A 17478-nucleotide genomic window follows, 5' to 3' on the forward strand; every position below is an offset into this window, starting at 1 on the left:
ATGTGTTATGTGTGTTATGCTGGGTTATGTGGTGCTGCGGATCAAACCTAGGGCTTTGCTCATGCTAGATAAGTACTCTGCCAGCATAGCTGCCTCCCAGGCCTGCACTTTAACAGCTTGCAGAAATGGTACATGCTGTTGGAACTGATGGATTTTCCTAGAGCTTCGCCTTCACAGGACTTGAAGCACTCTATACTCTTTTAACTGCAGATTGGGGCATCTGACATACATAAAAATCGTCTCCTTGTTTCCGCAGAAATTGCAACTCATTTTGCTGCATTAAGAGATCATTAATTAGGGATTAATACTTGCTATGTCTTATTTAAAACGCTGGTTTCTTGCATAGGAAAAATGAAACAAAGACTATCATTAGAAAGTGACTCACCAGAATGTCAGATTGTACCACATGGTGGACTGGAGCGGATCTGTCAGGGAGTTCTGTTTATTCAGTCTAACAAGGGTGCCAGGAAGGCCACTAACTATGCAAACTTCTTAAGCCCACCGCCTTTGTGGATCCATACTTTCGTAATCTTAATATACGCTGCATTAGCTAACAGAGCCATTAAGATTCTGTCTTTGCAGGTTTTAGAGAATGATGCTAAAGAGAACTTGTAATTTAGAAAGCTTTAGGAAATAACCCAGATGATTAGCTCAAATATATATAAAATATATATTATAAGTAATATATATTATAGTACAACAATATGCATATATTATTTCAATATACTCTGTCTTAATATACAAATTATTAATGAGATATTTTACATTTTACACTGGCTCTTGAAATAGTATGGACTGTTCACATATAGCATCTACCAATGTGCACTAACTAGTCTTAATTCCAGGACTTTGGCTACCTGTGGATAGTGGTGACTGCTGGGCAGCAGAGACACAGATTTTATACACAGTACAGGTCAAAGGATGTACAGAGGATTTCTCATAAGCAATAGCACAAGAGCCAGGTTTAGGAGAGGGAGGCTGAGTCTGGGAAATGGATGTAAGCTGCTTGCACAGTCAATGCCAAGGATGAGGAAAAGGTTATAGCTTAGGGCCAGGACAGGAAAATAGGGTGGCCTGAAAGAGTCAACCAAAAGATATTTCTAGAAATAAATAGGGGGGAAAAAGATAGGTCACTTAGAGATGAAAGAAAGGGAAATGTCCAATAGGGATGTGATTATTTGTTGTTGGTGGTGGTGGTAGTGGCAGGTTGTCTCTGTGTGTGTCTGTGTATCTGCATATACGTGTTTTAATGTTATAACGCATGTTTTCAGTGAAATGTCACTGAATGCATGTTTAAGGTAAAATCTAGATATGCCTCTGCAGTTGAGTAAAAGCTATTGACTAAACCCTTGGAAAGTATTGCTCATGGGTTAGGCAGTGCTACGCACTAGGGGTGGCAAAGCTTTGGGACAGCTGAACCTTCTATTGTTTCCAAGACAGGATCTCTAGTGTGTGGGGTCCATGCTGACCTTACCATCACTAGGACGCTCCTGCAGGCCTTGGACTCATGATCGTCCTGTACCTACCTACCAGCGTACACACAACACATGGCCACAAGCATTACTTCTGAGGGGCTCGAATATGATGTCAGGGACTGAATAGCAAAGGAGAGGAATGTCTAAGAGGCCTACAAGATGCTAAATGTAACTTAGAATTTTTTTTTCTCTAAAGTATTCAACAGACTTCTGCTTTGGTTCGGAGTGGGTCTTTCAGGCAGCAGAGTCCACACCAACTGACTTGACATGATTCAGGATTTGAGTTCCTGTTTGTATTCAGCTGTGCTGAATTAAGAAAATCCCAATACAGGCAACCTCAGAGATTGATCACTCACTATCTGAACCATACGATAAAAATGTGGAGAAATTTTCGGACAAGGCCCGGCTCTCTGCTCTTTTATTGCTGGCTCAGAATCCAACTTGACAGGAAGAAAACTGAATGCTTTGCTATGTCAAACACTATGGGCACATATTCTGGAGAGGAGTGGACGTGACAGGCAAGCCGTACTGCTAACTAGCCAGGTTTTGCCAGGCTTTGCAGTCTTTCATTTGATGATTTGATATTCTGCCGCAAATTCCTCCAAATGCTTAAAAAAATTAAGTCCGATTTAATTGCAAAGTTTAATAACTTGTGTAATTAATTGTGTAGTCCAACAACTGTTCAAACTCCTTAAAACAAGGAACATTTGAGACATACAGTGAGTTCGGTCTCTGGGTTGCCAACCTGCACAGATGACTGCAGCCCACAGGGCTCTGAAGCCTGGGCAGGTGATCCACTTGCTGAATAAGTGTGACAGAAGCAATCTGACGGCTCAATTTATGAGCAGAATCAGGCTAGAATCTATACAACACGGCTATGCAAGTTCCTGAGCAGTGGTAACTTCTGTGTTTGCTAATTCCAGTTGTCAACATGACATGCCTGGGAAGAGGGACTCTCCAGTGAGGAACTGCCTCCTTTAGAAAAGGCCAATGAGTGTATCTGTGGGGCATTTTGTTGGTTGCCCATTGATGGAGAAGGGTCTTGGCCACCATGAGCATGCTGCCCCACTCCCATCCCCACCCCAGGGAGGGCAGGGAGTTCTGAGTTACAGAAGAAAGCTAGCTGAGTAGATATGTCCAGTCAGCCTGTAAGTAGTGTTCCTCTGGGAATTCTCCTCAGGTTCCTGCCTTGATGGGCAGTAAGATGATAAAAGCTCTTCCCTCCATAATCTAGAACAAGTTGTGAGAAATTCAGATATAGAAGAGAAAATTAAGGGGAAAATTAGGGGGGAAAATAGGGGGGAAAGCACTATTTTCAAGTTACCTTGATAATCTAATTCAACATTTCAGTGCATTCAAATTTGGTAATGTATTAAGTGAGTGGTTCTAAAATTATAACCAGAAAGGTGTTTTAAGGTACTAAGGTGAAATACAAATTAAATATTTACAGAGCCTTGAAATCCAGGGAACTAAAACAGACCAGAGGTTGAAGGCCATTGGCTTAGTAAGCACTCTGAAGTTAAAATATAAATTTAAAAAGAATCACTGGTGTAGCCCTACATGAGGATCATCAGGTTAGGCCCAAACATCAGCCAAGGGGAATAACCATTTCCCATTGCCATGGAAGCAGAGAATCTGAGAAATGAAGCTCCCGACAGCATCTGGAGAACATCTAACGACAGACTGAAAGGAGCTGGGGCCGACATCTGAGATACAGTATTCACGTCTCAGTGTTTCTCATTGGTTAATTCCTCAACAATTCATTCACTCTTCAAATACCAGGCGCACTCTGAGAAACCTGGGACACATCATCGAAGGAAAATACAAAATTCCTACCTTTACGGACAGACGAAGGACAGACCGTCTGAGGACAGATATTGGACACAGATAAGGTTCACAATAACTATTGTTTCGTTATTAAGCAACAAGAGCAACAAAAAGCATACTGGAGTCAGAAGAACTCGAAGTGTGGAGTTTCATACATGGCTGTAGTTTCACAGAGGCTAACCAGGGTGGACCTCATTAAGGAGACACAAGGTGGGTAAACCAAGAACACGCTATCATGTAGAGCATGTTGTCCCAAGGACCTGGAAACCTGTCCCCTGGTCAGAAACAACAGTTTGAGGCCCTCGAGGTAAATCTAAGGAACCTGGATTACTGGCTTCAGGGGAAGGACTTGAAAGCCCATGCTGGACTGGGTGTGGTTACATATATCTGCAACACAGGTACCCAGAACCCAAGAGAGCATGACTGTGAGTTTAAGGCCTGCTTGGGGAAGAAAGGAAGGCTCAGTGTCAGACCCTTTTACGTCCAAAAAGAGTAGCTTGTCTGTGTGTTCCACAGAAACTGTGAGGAGACCCAGTGTCTGGAGAAGAGAGCGGAGAGAAGGGTGGGAATAAGGCAAGAGAAGCCGAAGGGCTCTCGGCTCACTGGTTGCCTGAAGGCTCCAGTGAGGAGCAAGCAACTAGCAGGTTTCAGGCAGAAGGTCACAAGGTTTGCCTCGGTTTTGTAAAATGCTGGCGTTGTGCTGAGCGGAAGCACTACTGTATTTTCCTCAGAGAAACCTCTTCCATTCTCTTTCCAGTTTTACTCTGGGCAGTGGTGTGCTTCTACATGCTTGAAGTCAGCTCTGACTCGAGATGACGTTTGCTGCTTTCTGAGGAGTAGCTGACACTTCTACCTCGGCCATCCCAGCCGCCAGTAGACTCAGTGAATGTGGGGTTGCCAGAGAGGTGCACAGCTGACTCAGCCCTGATAGCAGGTGGCCCCAATGTCATCGCTAAGGATATTAAGGATATTACTGTTCATCGAATACCGACGCACTTCCTTCGGATATAATACTAAGATCATCTATTACCTTCTTTAATTCAGGCACAGGGGTCACACTGCGAATCCCAGAACTCAGGAGGCTGAAGCAGGAAGGCTGAGTTCCTGGACATCCTGAGCTACAAATGTGAGACACTGTCTCAATACATTCCCTTCCTTAAAGAATGTCCTATTAATACCAACCCCCTTTTTCTTCACTTAAAAATGAATTATATTTAACTTTAGCTGCGGGTCATCTATCATTCCATTTTTCCCATACTAAAATTAATATTTTATACCCTCAAAAAGTACGTTGAGTGGGACTGGTCATGCAGATTTTGGTCTGTGTCTCCAGAACTCGGTTGAATCCAGGCAGGCTATCAACAGTGTTGAGTGCATTACAGGATTGAAAGATTCACTTTATTTGGTGGCAAGGCTGAATCTGCATAAGCCTTTATCCATCTGATCTTCCATTAATCCCTTAGTGGAAGATAGCATCAGCTCCCCAGTCCATGGCCTCAGTGTGAGCCGTGTTTCTCCTCTGTCTCCCTTACTCTCCACTGAGTCTGGCCCAGCAGGATGCACCACCCACATTCAGACCCAAGGCAGCCAGACCCGCAATGCACACAAGCTCACACTCTCAAACAATAAGGTCTTTCAGGCCTCATAATCTCGTGAAGAAACAGGCAAAAACGTCATGGGAAAAATTAGGAAATATGGAGGGAAACAGCTCACAAAAATGAGGGGTGGAGCCGTTTGCTCGGGAGTTCTAATTCCCCAACAAAGAGAAAAGACCATGGCAGCTCTCTGCCTGCTCTAGCTCCCCCTTTCAAAAGCAAAGCTCCCCACCCCACCCCCACCCCTGTCCTTTTTTTCTTCCTAGGTATTACAGCACTGAGCCACAGATGGCAGGATGAGAGAATTTCAAAACTTAGAAGCAGAATTAATTTCAAAAAAACTTAACCTCAAGAAAAATCACAAGAGCAGGCCTACACTACAGCCTTGTTTATAATCTAAGACAACAGTACAGTTAGACAACTGGACATCAATATTTGCACAAAGAAAAAACTTGAGCTCTTCATAAGCCCTCCCCTTTTGGGGGTCTTCCAAAAATATTTTTTGTTGTTGTTAAATCTGACTTAAACAGCCACCTTTACTCCTTATTATTTGCCAAACTCAATCCCCAGTTAAGTGGCTACAAAACTCCACCTTCCACCCCAGCCTTTACCACAAATTCCCCCTGTACTCATTGTACAACACACCTCTCCATTTAAAAGCTTCCAATTAAAATCCACCTAGGGCAGTAAGGATTTCTAAGTTAAGCAAGGGTGTCTGTAAGTGACTCAAAGTTATCCTCTGCCTTAGTACATTTTTTATAATGCAACTGTAATTTTCCAATTGATCATGTTAACTGGAATGTGCTAACCCCTGAGGCTAATATGACTTATTTCTTACTTTGTTTCCAACTCTTGACCATGTTGTTACGTGTAAGATATTATTAACTTTTGAGCACTACTACAGGACAGTTGTTGCCATCCAACGGTGAATATGATGATCGAATATTTGTGGCAAAGAACCACCAGTTATAGAGGAGAGGTGTTAACTTTGTCCTTAGAAGAAAAATAACAATGTTTCAAGGGTAAAACAATTGAAAGGGAGTACATATTTCTCATAAGAGAGTCAAACTGGGAAAAAAGTCTGGGCTCAGGTTATCACAGGTTGTCTTCATTGAGTGTCCTTGGGGGAGGACCCACAGTTTGACATCATTTGAGGTAGAGCTCAGAGGTAGCTAGTGAAATGAGCTAATTAAGCCCAAATCATGCTGGCTGCAACACAAGGGAGGGATGATGGTAATACTCCATCAGAGGGAAAAGTCAGGTCCGTCCACATAGGAACTCCAGTGTCTCCTCAGGTTCAAACAACTACAGGAAACAATCATGGCACCTTCTCAAGCCTCTGCTTCAAATATGGTGTCTCAGAAGAATCACTTGGAGATCTTAAAGCCCCTGCTGTCTTGGTCACATCCCACACTAAAATTTCAGGTGTCTGAAGTGAAAGTGGTTTTAAAGATCACATAGGTAGTTCCAATGTGCACCTAGGCTCTGGGGTCGTGTCTCAGGCGACCATGGTTCAGGCTTAGCTCACAGGAAAGAGTGTGATGATTTATGTCGAGGTTAGCTGATGTGGATCTGCAAAAGTCATGTTGATCAGCAAAGCTTCACTTGAACACTTGAAAGTGGAAAATCACTCTACTGGCTTGAAATAAAATAAATCTGTTCTCATCTTCATACTCTGCTGTTGCCAGATCCTTCAGGGGCCTTTAAATGAACTCGTGGCTTGGAGACTAACATGGGGTAAGGAAACTCGGTGTGATAGTAGATAGGGGCCTGGCAAACAAGAGCATGTGCCTTGCCACTGCTAAGTAAGAAAGCGGTCACCAGTCTCTCGCTAGCTGACAGTCTACAGCCAACTGTGCACAGCAGAACCTGCCTCCCAGTAATGCTTCAGGGCCGCTAGTCACTATCTATCTGAAAATGTCCAAGTGGTTGACTGTGCCATCATACAGGTGGCAGAGAGGGAGAGGTTGTGAGAAGAAGGGGCTCTCAGAACACACTACGGTGGATTAAATCCTTATTCCACTTAGTTAGTGACTGTAGCTCAGTTTCTTTGTCTGGAGAAAAAACTGAAAATAATCGATAATCTCCTTTAATAAGAGGTTTAGCCTAATCAACAGGTTAACTCTTTGGATTATGGGGAATATCTTCTATACACGTCGTTTGCCTATGACTTTAAGGTGAGGATGAAGAGGATATAGTGTATCCAAGGTACTGTCTGTCTCCATACAGAAAATGGGGTAAGTAGGCCGACAGCAGCTGATCCATGCACAGTTACTGGCCATCTTCAGTGTGGATTTTATCCTCACCTTAGCGTACAGCATCCTTGGTATAGAAATCATACTTTAAAAACCCAAAACATGATGGGGGTGGGAAGAATTCTTTTGTTCTCTCATTTAATGATCGGGAGGCCCCACTAACCACAACAGACAGTTCTGTCAAGTTGGGATGGACACACAGGCCAACAGGCAAAGGGCCAATGGGGACACTTGGCTATGCCTACAAGATGATAAATAATTCCACCAGAACCAAAGGCAGCTCATCGCCTTCATTCTCCAGGGGACCCCCAGATGGAACTGTGTTTTGTTCAAGATCACGGTTCCTGAGAATCAGAACTCTCCGTCTTCCATATGGCCCCTGTCCCTGGTGAGGTCACACTCAGTGGCACAGGACTATCCCAAGATGCAGTCCTCATGGATAAGGACCATGTGAGGAGTGAGGTAATTGTTGGTGCTTTGTTCTCAACTGAGTCCAGCCATGATCTGCCCAAGTCCTCTGACGGCATTTTCAGCTGAGCCTCAATGGCTTTGTGGCCAAACTGGTTGCTTAAGAGTGTTTAGCCCCATTTCTATAAGACAATTATAAAAGGGTTTAATTTCTCAATTTTTCATTACCTATAACCTCTCACAGATACATATACACTCACATATGTATTTTTTATCCACTGGACAAGGACAGGAAATCCTGTCTTTCAGCTACTGAGTCTCAGGCATTCTGAGTCTTTTTTTACTAGCAGATGTGGCCTTGTCTTGGTTCTGACGGTGTCATCTCTGCTTGACCCTGGCAACATGACCAAACAACAAATGTAAATGCTATCAAGTAAAGATACAACGTTTGCATCCTGCTACCAAACCCCCATCCAATTCCAAAACAGTGACCCGGGGCCAGAACCTAATCCAAAAGACTATAAAGAGACATCCTGACAGGTTGCCATGGCAACCCCTTAATGTCAACTATTCCATGTCCCACGGCTGCGAGTCTCATTTTGAGTCTACTCATATTCTACTATTTCATGTTATAACCACCAACTAAAAAGCAATTTGATATGTCAGCAGCCAAACATAATATGAGATGCCGCTTGCTATTACAGCCAATAATAAAAGGCTTCTAGTTGCTTCTGTTCCAAAAATACAGCAAATCACCGTATATTCTAAGTCTGGTTTTCAAAGAGAGGCTATTTTGCCAGATTTCCTCCATTTTAACTAATTAGTCCATATTTAAAGCGTCTTGGCGATGAAGAGAATTCTAGTGAAAGCCAGACATTATTATTTTCTCAACAGGAGGAAATAAGCTGATCTTCCAGCCTTCAACAGACATAGTATATCCATCCGATCCAAAGTGAAGGGATCTAACTATAATATAAACCGTCTGAGGGCACAAACAAGTGTGCCTTCTAGGAATTTCACCCCTTTTCCACGGAAGGAGAGGGAAATACTTCTAAGGCTGACCTCCAAATACGCATAGCATTCTGTGTTAACCAGGCGTTCCCCCAGATCCCCACGCTGTACCAGTTCTCCAGGGGAGGCTGCTCGCTTAGATAGACCTAACTTAAAACCCACCCCTGCAGGCAGGCACCCCTCCTCTCAGGTGAAGCAGAGCTGAGTGGGACCATGAGGAGAGCCCCTTTGAGCAATTCCCACCCTCTAAGGGGAAAAAACCCTAAAATGCCATCTTGCAAGCATCAGAACTAATTTATTTTTCCTATTTCTCAATTAGCAGAAAAGTTATTGGGAAAATGTCCATGAGATAAACAAGAAACCTAGGACAACAGAGATATTAAGACGGAATATACACAAACCAACCAGTCAGTCTATAAGAGGAATAGTATTTTATACTATGTAAGATTTTTAACCCTAAAATTAAGGGTATTATAAGAAGTACACCCAAGGGCTTTTAGCCAACAACTTTAAACCAACTCGAATCTATGCCAGTTTGCATGCTGTTTTTCCAAAATTTTAACAGATTTCCTTTTTCCTTTAAGACCTGAAAATCAGCCAGGCATGATGGCACAAACTTACAAGCCCAGCACTTGGGAGGCTAAGACAGGAGTTTGTGAGCCTGAGACAGCTATGGGCCTCTAGCAGGTTGGAGGTCAGCCTAGGCTGTATAGGAAGACCCTGTCTCTAAAACAAAAGGAAATAAAGGCCAGTTTCCCTTTCTTCCCATCCTCAGAATAGCTGCCAGAAAGTTCAGATCTAGTTTCCACCAAGTCCTTAAATGTCCTTTTGTTGTGTCTAATTCTTAGACACTTTTCTTCCTTTCTGTTGTCTGTTTAGCAGGCGGCATCTCTGGGTCCAGATGAAATCATTTTGCAGTGATTCATTCAGGCTACTATTCGCTAAGCCTCAAGTGCTCTTGCTGACTGCTGATCCAGTCTGTCTCACGTTGGTCCGAAGGATGGGAAACTATATGCTTATGAAAAACACTCGATTCAGTTCACATAGCAATGTGAAAGTCTCATGCTCGTCTTGATCACCTGTTGAATTTATGAGGTGAGACCCGCACCAGAGTCCTTTCTGTGTCTCCCCAGCCTGTCCCAGAGAGCGCTGGTGGGTTTCCATCTGCATGTACTTACAGACACCACCTCTAGTAAAAATCCCCTAGGTCCACTGGCCTGAAAAAATATATAGTTAGGTTTAAATTTGCGTTCCTCAATGCCTATGTGACCATGGGCCAGTTTCAGTATTAAATCTGAAATGTGGAATGACAAAGAGAACACTTTGGAAGAGTTTGTGTAATTAACGCTTGTACAGTCCTTACCAAAGTATACCTAGTATACCACAGTCAACACTCACTAGACCAGCAGTTGTTGTAACCACTGTCAGCATAAACATAGTGGTTTAAAAACTATTTAAAAATAGTGGTGGTCAGTGTAGCTTATTGTCTTTAGAGTCCCCACTCCGTCCACAGGCTCACATGATGTCCCTTCAGTCCCTGGTGATGAGACAGTAGTACTGTGGCGGCATGTGCCAGGCACAGGACACAGCTCGCTTCACCCAGTATTCATGCTCTCAGAAACTGAGGGTTGAAGTTGTTTTTTTCTTTTTTTAATTTCCCTTAAGCCCAGACCTGCATTCTACGTGCGTTCCCTGGGCCTACAGTGAGAAGCGACAGGATGAGGAGAGTCCCACTCCTCATCTCCTTATCTCCACCTTCATCAGCCACAGATGCCTGCACCAGGGTACTCTGGGCTGTGCGGATTGGGCAGCTGGTGATGTAGTTCAGTTTCCTGGAAATACAGGCAGCAATTTCCTGTGGCTTCCTCTGTTTTTGATGTAGAGATGAACACATGTAAAGACTAAACACATCAAGGGTCAGAGCTTCAGTCTCTGATTCCGGGAATGCTGAAAAAACACTGTAATGTCTTCATAAACAGATCAAGAGCAGAGTCTAGGCTGTCTTCCTCGCAGCACGCCCCCTGAGAGTCCACACAGTAAGACTGAGAGGTGACAGTGAGCACGGAGACATGCCATGTCTACAGTCTGCTGCCTCAACTGATGAACACTGCATGAACTGGTTTACCAGAGTGATGAAGAGACACTTCCTGGAAGGGCAGAGCTCTGCACAAAAACAGCTTGGAAAAGCTCTTGTCTGTTCACAGGACCTCAGTCAAGATTTCTCAAGAATTAGAGGCCAAGTCAGGAAAAAGGCTGCTTTTTGAAGTGGAAAGCAATAAAAATGTCAAATGAATGAAGCTGGCCGTACAATAGTCTAACAGTTTAGGGAGAAAGATAGCAAGGTACAGTTGATCACTCACTGAAGGTGTCACTGTAGATGTTGAGGACAAGAAGCAATGAGGGAAGCCATCTTGGCCAACAGTCCCATATCCTAATGCTAATGAGGTGGCCGAAGTACCATGCATGCTTACATAGAGCTCATGTCTTCTGTGGTAGACTCTGAATGGCTTTGGAAGCCAGTCTGACTTTTACCACTTACTAGCTAAGCGACCCTGGGCCAATGATCTCACCTTTTCTAAACTTCCACTGCCTGCTGTGATCTCTGTTTGCTCATCCCTGCCTTGCTTCCTTTGTGAAATGCTGCTCCTGTCCACCAAAGGGGACAACCATGGCTATAGCCAGCTGCCTGGCCCAATAACAAATATCACAAAGCACTAAGTGGTCTGCACTTTTCAATAGAAAAAGTCTTGGTTAGTATAGCTGCTGATTTATACAAGTTGCTGTGATTATGTAAGTCACACCAAGAAGATGCATGAGGCTGTGGGGAAGGCTCAGTGGATGAAGTTTATCCCAGGGCTTGCACACACCAAAGGCAGAGTGACGGTGAACAGCTGCAATCCCAGTCCTGGTGGCAGGGACATAGAGGGCCTATTCCTGGCCAGCCAGGCTAAGCAAATCACCAAGTTCCGATCGCTGAGTGGAAAAGGCTGTCTGTGACTTGAAGGGACTGGAGCTAAATGTTAAAGCTGGAGACTATGTGGCCAGGAGCCTAGGCAAAGCTACTCTCCCTTACCCAGGAACATCAGGGAGAGTGTTTTTAAAAGGCTTGGGAGGAGTTGAAAGTACAAAAAAGGGTTCTAAAGTTAAACATTCATTTCCTACTACATGCTGCTAGGACCAAATGTATCTAACAGGCTCAGAGACATCCTGGTTCTCTGTCGTCTCTGTAAGCCACACAAAATTCCCCAGCTGCTGGGCCCAGTATAGTTTATTTCCTTAGACTCCCTCTATTTCCTGCCACTTTATATACCTCATAGAATGGTTCCTTCTGGTTTTAATCAGATAAATGCTGAGAGCTCACTGTGACACCACTACTCTCGGTGAGCATGTTTTATATTGCAAGAGCATCTAGCCATATCTATTATGTTTGTAGCATGACAGAGCTTGAGAGAACAGAAATGTCTCCCAAAACAGCCCCTCCAAACCACTGAAATACACCACAGTCCCTTCTTGCCAATGGTTACATTGACAACTTTTCTGAATGAACCTGTTAGGAAATATCAAGATCTACTGTGTGTTCTGGCCACAAACCCTCTGACAAGGAAGAAGGCTATAAAGAAGGTTAACTCCAGAGCAGAGCGCCATTGAGACAGAGACTGAAGGCTCTGAAAAAGGTGTGTGTTAGGGGTGTGTGTGTGGGGGGGAGGGGGGGTTGAAATGATCAGAGAATAAAGTGGAACACCTAACAAGATCTTGCAGGGACAGCCAATGAGTCCGAATTTAAAAAGCAATTGGTCATGCATTAATACTTAATGGGCCTCATTACTGTTTAAACTAAATCAAAGCAATAGATATGTTCCTTAGTCAAATTTATTTATGCTAAGCACAAAATAATATTCCTTATAAATCTACGGAATTTTCATAAGTCTTACATTCTTCCCAGGGAAATGTATCTCCCTCTGTCAATTATTCATCTATCCACCCATCACAGGAACAAAAATTCAAGGAACGCCTTAAAGCATGCAAAGAAAAATTATGAAAAGACACACCAGCCAGATACATTTCAGGAGTGGTTGCCATAGAAACTCGTCAGTAGGTTTCATTTTTAGAGTTGTGCCTTTTGATAAAATAGTAGGTTTCTTGGAGTATTACACACACACACACAAATAGCACAACTGCTAATGCCCAACTAAAGTGCTTTACAACTACTTATTTAAACGAGTTCTTCTTTTAGGATGCCAATTATCTACAAAGAAAACAATCCATCCTAATGAGCTGGCTGCCAAGGCTCACTCTTCCTCACTCCTAGGTATTTCATATTGAGTAGAAGCTGAAGTGCGGGTGGTGTAGGCATGAAGAGGTCAGGTACTTGTCAGGAACCTAAGAAAATAAGACCTGGTGTCGAGAGGCTCCTGACAGCTTTCAGCCACTGAAAGCTCTCAGCTTCTTCCAGGCTATCTGGACAACTGCTTGCTTGTTTCAAAGGCTTTATTAGTTAGGTCTCCCTTTTCTATGACAAGGGGGCTCTCCATCACCTGTGAGAAATGATACTATGTTTCATCTTGGGAGAAGGCACTGTGACACTGCCACTGTACGGAGCTCAGCCACTATCTCCTTTTCATTTGTATTTAACAACTGCTTGCTGTGGGTCTGAGTTCAGAAAGCACATACTGCACTTCCCATTCTGAAAATTAAGAAAATTACACATTCTAACACAGAATCAGAACAGCAGTCACTAATTCAGACACTACCCTTCAAGTACAGGCAGCAGGTTAGTTATCACAATGCATTTTTTTTTCTGATCAAAAGGCATCTGTGTTTGTAGATCAGGGCCAAAATAATCTTTGGATTACAATCAATAGACAATCATCGCATCTGACGTGTTCCAGGAGGGGCCTAACAATTGCTTAACCTGGCCTGTAAAGTGTCTTTGAGTCATAAACCTGGCAATCTCTGAAATGGGGGCTGCTGGGTTCAGTTTTCTATCAGCTGGGAACACCCTGGCTTCAGACCAAGAAGTCAGTCCCCTCTAAACAATAAAATCAGCAACCATCCTGACTTCCTAGACACATGAAGTAAATCACATTAGCAGCTGAGGAGAGGCGATGAACTTTCTGTTTGAAGGGCAACTAGCCAAGAAAACAAGGAAGGATCAACTGAAAATGTCACAGCAGAGTCTGAGCCAGGTGCTGGCTCTAGAATGACTGACAGGTCCCTGCGAAGAATCCAGGGAGCAGAGCTACCACTCTGAAGCAATACCGAGCTCCTTTCTCCCCTTAAAATGATACATATTTGTGTACACATATTTTAACAATTTCTGGCCAAGTGCACGTGTGTGTCTATGGTTAGATATGACTAAGAAATTTTATCTATATGACTAAGAGATGATGATTATCTCTGGAAGGATCAAAGGTCGTGTTTGTTTTGATATTTTCCCTAGGCTCAGCACTGGCATTCATGATCTCTTACAGAAAGGAAGATAAGTGCACACACACACACACACACACACAGAGAGTTATTTAAAAAGAAGTCAACTATGGTATCAAACAGTGGCACTAGGAAAACAATCAAAGCAGTCCCTGAGTGTCTGTGGGGACTCGTGAATGTCCAGTTCCAAGAAGGCTCAAATGCCTTATATAAAATGGCCCGGCATCTGCATGTAACCCACAAATCCTCCTGTGAACTTTAAATGCGCTGCGGAGGCCTCACAAGGCTAACATAATGTAAAAGCCACACACACAGCCATGCCATCCTGCCTAGGGGCTGACAAGGAAAGCAGGGTCTGTGTATGCTCAGCACAGATCAGTTTATCCCAAACATCTTCAAGCAGGAGTTCATTGTCTATATCAGGGGATGTGGAGCCCATCGGATACAAACGGATGTGGCAGAGCAAACCTCTATTTCAGTCCTGGTGGGCAAAATAGTGACACAAACAGTACAGAAAAGGGAAAAAAAGAAAAAAGAAACAAAGGAAGTATTTCCAAAATGCAACAGGAAATCTGAAAATAAGTATGAATGAATATTTTATGCTGAGTTAAACATTTTAAAATTAATCTTATAGGTCACAAGTGTATATTAATTTTAAAAGTTCCGTATGTACTAATTATGGCTTAGGTCCAAATATAGTTTAATATAGGATATGTTGAAGTCAATCAAAGAATACTGTTTGGAGAATTCATTTCGCCTCACAAAAGAACCTACAGTGGGTTGTAAAGCAATTCTACCCACAATGCCCTAGGTTCCTCGTCTTAAAGAGGTAAACAAGTTGCATGAAGTTTTTTTAATTTTTAATTTTTAATTAACTTTATTATAAAAACTTGCAAATAAATATCACAGACCAAAATGAACCAGAGCCAAGCTCTTTACATTCCCATGAACTTCGATACACTTAGGAAAGCGTTCCAAAGCTGGAGAGCTTCGTATTACATTTTACACTATCACTAGGGACGGATTTCAATACAAATTTTTAAAATATTTATGTGACAATTAACTTTTCAAGTGTTAAGAATACTTTGGTTTGGCTTAGGACTAAATCTATACTGAATTAATATTTCTCTAGCTACCTTGATATTTGATTGGTTATATTAAGAAGAGAACACACAGACATTTGTTCCTTCTTTAGCCTCTCTATAATGTAGGAGATACTTACAAGACTCTTAAGCTAAAGAAGAGAAACCGTAACTTCAAATATCCCAAAGTTTCCTCGCAGAGTGAGCAAGCACTGAGCCCCGGAGGAAGGCGTGGTCTACGGAACGGCACTGGCCCCTCAGCAGGCAGACACCCGCTTTGAGAAGTAGTCAGAATGATCCATCATCCACCACACTAGCTTTCCCTCGAAAGGTCTGTGCCCTTCTCTCCTGAATCACAGATATCTGCAGCCTAAAAGATGGAAGCCAAATGTCAGTACTGCCTTCTGCCAAACATACTTGAGAAGCCAGATGGCTAACCACTAAAATAATATACTAGTTCCAAAGCCAAGAGTGTAATACATTTGAATCTTATCACTTCTCCATATAGAACTCCGTATAGAACATTGAGACTTAACTAGATGAGCACACACTTCCCATATAATGTATATACGATAGGATAGTGCGTATACGATAACAATGCTATTACAACAGTGTATCATTTCAGCTACTGTTCTGTTGGGTTGGTGGCATTTATCACAGATAAAATGACCCAGTCACTTCAGTAGCAACTTCTCCAAATAGCTGCATTTCCAATCGCCTCACTCAGGCAGGTGGGGGCAGGTTGGGAAATGCAACCGCAAACATTTATGCTAGCTCAGCTGTTAACAAGCAGGCTGGAGTCAGACTGTACCATAGCAATCTCCTCCTTCCCAAAGGATTTCATTTCCTCTCTATCAAAGAGAGCCTCAAGATACATGAGATACAAGATACACGAGAAAATAAAATACTTAGCAAAGTGGCTACTAGTCCCAATGCCTGCTAGTGAAAGCAAAATAGGGTCTAGGCCTGGAGGTCAAGTGTGTGTGATAGAGGTGGGATGTGGCCAGGGAGAAGGGAGCCTCCCAGGCATGTAGCAAGCAGTTCTAACTCACCACTCAAAATGTCTACCACAGGGAATTGCTAAACCTGGTGCGTGTTATTAGCTAATGAGGAAATAAAATGTAGGTCAGGCGGAAAAGTGTTAAACCGGAAACAAACATTCAGATGTTGCATGATGGAAGCTACCTCGGGTTTTTACTTTTTGGGGGATGCTTTTTATTATATACATACATATATATATATATATATATATATATATATATATATATATATACACATACACACACACATACCACACACACACACATACACATAAAATCTTACTTCTCTTTACTTTTAGTCCCCCCCGCCAAGTAGTTAGCCTTAATGTAAGTCTAGTTTTAGGCTTATATAAAAAAATTGTTGGAAAGTTCCCTGTCTTCTGGCTCTCACATTTAAATAACACCTTGTGTGAGTATGCTATATTTGTTATCATTAGTGAGCTAGCATGCTCTTATTAACTATATTCTACAGGTAGTATTGGGGTCTGTTTGCTGTGCTACATAGGTCTACAAATTGTAAAGATACAACGTGTGATTACGTCACTACAGTATCATACTTAATTGTTTCATGGCCCTAGCCCTGTGGTCTACCCAGGCTGAACTGGGTAAGATGTGCTCAAACTGTCTTCCAAACGGTCTGTGCCAAAGACTCCTTTTTAGTACTTAATAATTCACATAGGGGCTGGGATGCAGCTCAGGACTGGCCTGTTTGCCTACTATGTGCCAAGCCCTTGGTGATTTCAAAGTACCATGAGCACCACACACTAAGAATGTATCAACTGGAGCTAAACAAATAACCAGGAAACAGTTCCAGTAGATTATCTGTGATCTGACTTTCAAAGTCTGAATAGACATATAATCTGCCTGAAACATTTAAGAGTCTTATGATCTTGTTGAACTGGGCATGAAGATTATCTATAAAATTCCCGAAAGTTCGGGCTGGAGAGGCAGGTCAGCAGCTAAGAGTGCTTACTGTTCTTGTAGTGCAGGGCCAGGGAACCATGCGGGTGGGGGAGCAGGCCTGGAGCAAAAGTGGGATCCACATGTGGCCAAGTCCTAGAAACCTCATCCTGGTATGAGCAGGAGTAGGACTTCTCCCTTGCTTCCCCTGCACGAGTAGCCCTGTGCCCCTACCTTTGCCCCACCAGAGGAGATCTCTTAGCTGGTAGGTAGTAACCAGGTTGAACTTCCTTTCCCCTTAATGAGGTTGTGTCCAACAGCAGGAATTCCTCTTTATGCAAATGAGGCATCCCCAGAACCCAGGCCTAAGCCAATGACGTACACTCACCGCATAGTCCCTACTCACCCCCCAAAGGTTTAAGTAGCTTTTGTTCATCCCCGCTCCCCAGTAAAATGAG

General features: G+C 43.0%; 1 protein-coding gene and 1 long non-coding RNA gene across 4 annotated transcripts in view; one reads left to right on the forward strand and one right to left on the reverse strand.

Moving 5' to 3' along the window:
- Bach2 (BACH transcriptional regulator 2) overlaps positions 1-17478 on the reverse strand; it is a 345285-nt gene that overhangs the window by 281543 nt on the left and 46264 nt on the right. The window lies entirely within an intron of this gene.
- Positions 3000-4525, forward strand: LOC147004394 (uncharacterized). The gene is made up of 2 exons (XR_015047445.1): positions 3000-3512; positions 4060-4525. It is a non-coding gene; the product is annotated as an uncharacterized LOC147004394 (long non-coding RNA).

Source organism: Mus caroli, unplaced genomic scaffold (assembly GCF_978045245.1).
Source record: "Mus caroli unplaced genomic scaffold, Mus_caroli_1 scaffold_6, whole genome shotgun sequence".
Lineage (NCBI taxonomy): Eukaryota > Metazoa > Chordata > Mammalia > Rodentia > Muridae > Mus > Mus caroli.